Source organism: Peromyscus maniculatus, chromosome 2 (assembly GCF_049852395.1).
Source record: "Peromyscus maniculatus bairdii isolate BWxNUB_F1_BW_parent chromosome 2, HU_Pman_BW_mat_3.1, whole genome shotgun sequence".
In the NCBI taxonomy this organism is placed as follows: Eukaryota; Metazoa; Chordata; class Mammalia; order Rodentia; family Cricetidae; genus Peromyscus; species Peromyscus maniculatus.
In genome coordinates this window covers 79,633,248-79,639,247 of record NC_134853.1, presented here as the reverse complement: position 1 = coordinate 79,639,247, position 6,000 = coordinate 79,633,248, and positions in this window count along the sequence as shown.

Sequence of the window (6,000 nt, the reverse complement as noted above, 5' to 3'; positions counted from 1 at the left end):
GAGCTCCATGAGCTCTAGGAAAGAAGAGTGAAAGACGAGGAAGGGAAGGAAGGAGGGAGGAAAACTCATGGGGTACTCTATAATCTGCATAACTTGTATGTTTCTACTGAGACTTACGTAATTGTAATAATATAGATAGAAAGAGTCATGGCCAGGTAAAATTGTGTAAAAATAGAGACCCATAAACAAGTGAACAATGGTGTCCCGAGTAGGGCATTTATGGTCTAAGGAAAATATAATTATTGAGTTTTGGGAAAGTGTCTGAAATAATGTCAGTTGATAAAAGATGAATAAAGCATTGCATAGATTGTACTAATATTTAGAAATGGATGCAGGCCTACAATCCAAACCTAAGTACACACAGATAACTACAGGAAGGGAGGTGCAAAAATAAACAAGTCATGTGGAAAGCAGGTAGATCCGGGGATTTTTTTATAGCACTTTTTATTTCCTTACAAGTTGAATTAACAGTAAGTAGGTAACATGGAATTGGGCAACATGCTGACTCAGAATAGAACACTCTAGACTGTTGAGCCTGTGGGAGTCATGCCAACCTTTTGGAACAGCTTGAAGGTCAAATGGGTTCCTCAACTTAGAAGCTCCCAGTTCAGTAGCTGGGTGTGGCGCTCTGTGCCATTTAACCTCGACACTCAGAAGGCTGACATAGGAGAATCATGAGTTCAAGACCTGCCTGGGCTACAGAATACCATCCTGCCTCGATCCTTGCCCCTAAAAAAGAAGTGCCATGATTAGGTTTAGTGCATACAATGAATAACAACTACAATAGAAACTACTAAGCTCCCCTGTCTTATAAAAGAGAAAGAAGGGCTGGAGACATGAAACAGTGGTTGAGCACATTCTCCGCTCTTCTAGAGGACCTGAGATCTGTTCCCAGCACCCACCTGAGGCAGCTCACAAGTGTCTCTAACTCCTGCACCAGGGGATCCTATGCCTCTGGCTTCCTCAGGCACCTGCTTTCACATGCACATAGCCGCATGCAGGTACATTCCTCCACATAGATAAAAGTAATGATAATGAACCTGGAGAGAGAACAGAGGGGGGGTGAAGATAGCTCCAGCACAACCTATATAACCCTGGGAACTCACTTAGTCTCTTTTTTTTTTAATGTTTTGAAACAGGATCTTGTATAGCCCGGGCTAGCCTTGAACTTACCACATAGATGAGTGCAACTTTGAACTTCTGATCTATCTGCCTCTATTTCCTGAGTGCTGTGATCACAGATAGTGCCACAGTGCCCAGTTTATGTGGTTCATGCTAGCCACCAAGGGCCTCATGCATGATGGGCAAGCACTCACCCATCAAAGCTCCATACCTAGCTTGTATTCTCTCCTGAGCCTTACTTTCCCCATGTGCAAAAGTAGCTGACCATGGCATGGGTCTTACAGAGAGCTCTTAGGTAGCTGCCTGGTCCAAGTGAGCCCTCCTAAAATCTCATCAGCAGCACAGTCATCAATGCTAGGCAGAGAGAGCCAAGGGAACAAAAGCTTCAATCAAGCCTCGTATTTTTCCACCCCTTGATCTGGTTGGTGCTGACTATTCCTTTATTGTTCTTAACTGAGTGCAGGGGGAAAGGCCTTTTAATGGGCAAAGAAGGGAAGAAAGAATGAATCACTGGGTCCTTCAAGAGAGGGGACTTTTAAAAAATTATTATTCCTATGCAACATCAAAAGGGCACTTAATAGTTGCAAAATGGTTTACAATCACTTACTGGCTGGCTGCTCCTGGGGTGCTATGTCAGAGAAGCTAAGTATTGCTCTCTTCTGAAGGTTGCTGTGTGCTTGGGGCTTTGGATAAATGATAGGTCAGGTGCCATCCTTGCTGCCAAAGAGCTGCCTCTTCAGTTAGAGAAGAATCTGGAGCTGAAGGAGCTGCAGGCCTGAATGCAAACGTCAGACAGGGGAGAGTCCGCCCTCCCAGTGGCACTCACACCAGTCTGCTGTTCCATCCCCTCACCCCGGCACACTTCCTGGACACCTCACTTCTGATCAGGGGGGCAGGTTTGTAGGAGAGCTGTGGTTCGTGCCCTTCATTTGACCTGTAGTCTGACATTCAGGCACTACACATTGACTCAAGGCTCTCTATGGAACAGCCTGATCCTTTCCCAGCCTCCCCTCCTGCTACTCTCACCATTGGTGGGCAAGTAGACAGCAAATGCTTGCAGTCCCTACCCCTTCCAAATTAATACACGGACACCCTAACCTGGACAAGGATGATGGTGACCAGGTGGAGCTATGGCAGGCAATTAATGCCCTTCTAAATGAGCCCCAGAAAACTTGCTCACCTCTTCTACTAAGTGGGGCCCAGCAATATGGCATCATCAAGTAATGGGAAAGCAAGGCCTCAGAAGACTCTTTGCTTTACCAGAGCTTTCTTCTTGGACTTCCCGGGCACTACAACTGTGAGAAATGACTTTTTCTTGTTTATAACCTTCCCAATTTGTAGGATTTTGCTATAGGGGCCCAAACAAGCAGGCACCCGCACCCACAGAAGATAGCCAAGGGCACCCTCTCGTATTCTCTCAGCTGTGTGAGGACGCGAGGAAATGTTCAAAGACTCACAGCACCAGGCTGGCCCCGAGGACCAGGGACTTCCTGCCTCCAGACCTGTGAGCCATGAATGTCTGTTCTCTAAGACACAATCTATGGCTCATTTGCCATTTCAGCCCACGCTAAGGCTCTCTGCTTTGCCCTTATCTGGCTAACGTCCCAACTGCCCCGCAAATTTTACTCCATGGAGGTACTAAAACCCCCATCTCTAGGGCCTGCAACCCCTGTGGGTTTAACTATGCAGACACTTAACTACTGAATTTTGGGGGTTATGTCAATCTGTCAGTCGGCCCATGGGACACATGTGTGATTAGTTTCCACGTTCCTTATACTGTGCACTGGGTCTTCTTCACTAAACACGTGTTATGTTGGAAGGGAAAAGAATGCGGTGTTCATAATGTGATATAAACAGTAGCAGAAAGCTGAACATGGTGATGCAGCCTGTAACCGTGGTACTTGAAAGACTGAGGCAGGAGAATCACAAGTTCAATGCCTCTGTGAGACATAGAGTAAGATAAAAACCAACAAACAAAAGTTTAAAAAAAAACCAGCCTAGGTAACTTAGGGAGAGTACTTCAAAATTTAAAAAGTAATAAGTGAATGAGGATATACAGCTCAGAGCTTGCCTGGCAGGCACAAGGCCCTGGGTTTGATCCCAAGCACTGCAAAAATAGAACCAAGCCCAGATACATAACCTTTAAAACTGAGTGTGGTGGCCTGGGCCTGTAATCCCAGCACTCAGGAAGCAGAGGCAGGAGAGTCTGGAGTTTGTGGTCATCTTTGGCTATATAGAGTGAGTTCAAGGCCAGTCTATGCGACATGAAACTCTATCTCAAGAAAGAAAAAATTTGGGCTGGGTGGTGGTGGCTCACGCCTTTAGTCCCAGCACTTGGGAGGCAGGGCCAGGAGGATCTCTGTGAGTTCAAGGCCAACCTGGTCTACAGAGCAAGATCCAGGACAGGCACCAAAATTACACAGAGAAACCCTGCCTTGGGGGAAAAGAGAAAGAAAGAAGAAAGAAAAGGAAGGAAGGAAGGAAGGAAGGAAGGAAGGAAGGAAGGAAGGAAGGAAGGAAGGAAGGAAGAAAGAAAGAAAGAAAGAAAGAAAGAAAGAAAGAAAGAAAGAAAGAAAGAAAGAAAGAAAGAAAGAAAGAAAGAAAGAAAAAGAGAGACAGAGAGAGAAAGAAAGAAAAAACTTCAGCAAAAACATTTTCTTCATAAAAAGCTGCCAGGGATGATGCGGGGAGTGCCTTAAAAGAGTGAGGACCTGCCGGGCGTTGGTGGCGCACGCCTTTAATCCCAGCACTCGGGAGGCAGAGCCAGGCGGATCTCTGTGAGTTCGAGGCCAGCCTGGGCTACCAAGTGAGCTCCAGGAAAGGCGCAAAGCTACACAGAGAAACCCTGTCTCGAAAAACCAAAAAAAAAAAAAAAAAAAAAAAGAGTGAGGACCTGAGTTTGGGACCCAGAACTCACATAAAAATGTCGGAGGTGGGGGCACATACCTTGTAATTCCAGCACTGGGAGTGGAGAGAGAAGGACCCTTGGGGCTCAACGGCTTGCTGATGTATCATAACTGGAGAGCCTCAAGACAACGAGACCCTGCCTCAAAGGAAGTGGATAGCATTTCTAAGGATGACACTGGAGGTTGTCCTCTGGCCTACACACACACACACACACACACACACACACACACACACACACACACATTAAATTATATATGCAATTTTCAAAGTCTGGTGCTTCCCCACAGGAAGTTCTAAAGCCCCACCCTGGAGGTCAGCTAAGAGGAGACAATCACTCCCATCTTCCAGGTGAAGAGAATGAGACCCAAAGGAAGAGTGAGTCACTTGCCCAAGTTCACCACCATTGACAAGGGACTAGTCAGGAAATCCTCTAGTCCAATGACAGATAAAGAGAACCATGAAACCCCTTAGAAGCTGGTTACAGAAAGAGCACTGGCCACAGAAAGATGTGAAATAGTGTGTGCGTGTTAAAAAGTAAGAGAAAAGTATGGCCCAGCATCATCAAAATGGCCAAAGAGGCAAGAACTACCTGTAAAGACACAACACAAGCTGGGCGGTGGTGGTACATGCCTTTAATCCCAGCACTTGGGAGGCAGAGGCAGGTGGATCTCTGTGAGTTCAAGGCCAGCCTGGTCTACAAATCGAGTTCCAGGAAAGGCGTAAAGCTATACAGAGAAACCCTGTCTTGAAAAACAAACAAACAAAGACACAACACACACACACACACACACACACACACACACACACACACACACACACACACACAGCCTGAGGAAGAGGATGAGCTCCTCCTGACAAAGGTAGGTCCTGTACACGCAGACCCACGGGGAAGACTTAATTCTCACATGCTTTCCCCAATTCCAATCACAAAGGCCTCTTTAAAGTCCAACAGTCCTGTCACTGGAACTATATTCACTAGGACCAAGTCTCTTCCTCCTTAGAGTTGATGCTGGCCCTTTCCAGAATGTTCTTGAATAACTTCATCTTATGCAAATGAAAAGGCTCTATCTGCCTAAAAAGTTTTGGAGCAGAGTATTGGTGTAGTCAAGACTGAGCTTCAAGAACTAGTGTTTTATTTTACTTGGTTTTTCAAGACAGGGTTTCTCTGAGAAGCCATGGCTGTCCTGGAACTAGCTCTGTAGAATAGGCTGGAGTGCTGGGATTAAAGGTGTGCACCACCTCCCAGACATTGCGAGGACTAATAATTGTGTCTGTTTAGTTGGTTATGTTGTTGTTGTTCCTTTGTTTTGTTTTGCTCTTTTTGAGACAGCGTCTCCTGTAACCCAAATGGGCTCCAAACTCTGTATGTATTTGAGGATTACCTTGAACACCTGGTCCTCCTGCTTCCATCTCCCCAGTGCTGGGGTCCCAGGCATGCAACACCAGTGCCCACTTTATGTACACTGGAATCAAACTCCCAGGGCTTTGTATATGCTAGGCTGACCTATATCTCCATCCCAAGCAAACTCATTTTTCCAGGGAGGGATGGGGCTGTTCTTGGACTCACACAAACACACCAAGAAGGTAAGTAGAGACCACATTGGAGACTGGAAAACCTATGTCCTTTACCTCCAAAGCTGGCTGGAACCATTCTCCCTTTCCCTCTTCACCTACCCCTGATTTCTTTTTGTCTTTGGGAGTCTGGGGGAGAGAGAGAGAGAGAGAGAGAGAGAGAGAGAGAGAGAGAGAGAGAGAGAGAGAGAGAGAGAGAGAGAGAGAGAGACAGAGAGAGACAGAGAGAGACAGAGAGAGAGAGAGAGAGAGAGAGAGAGAGAGAGAGAGAGAGAGAGAGAGAGAGAGAGAGACTATTTACTGTTTACTTGTCTCACCCACACCCAGGTGCTGTAGCCTCACAAACTCAAGTCCATCTGGCACCTGAGCACATGGAACAAAGTACCCACGAGGTCCATT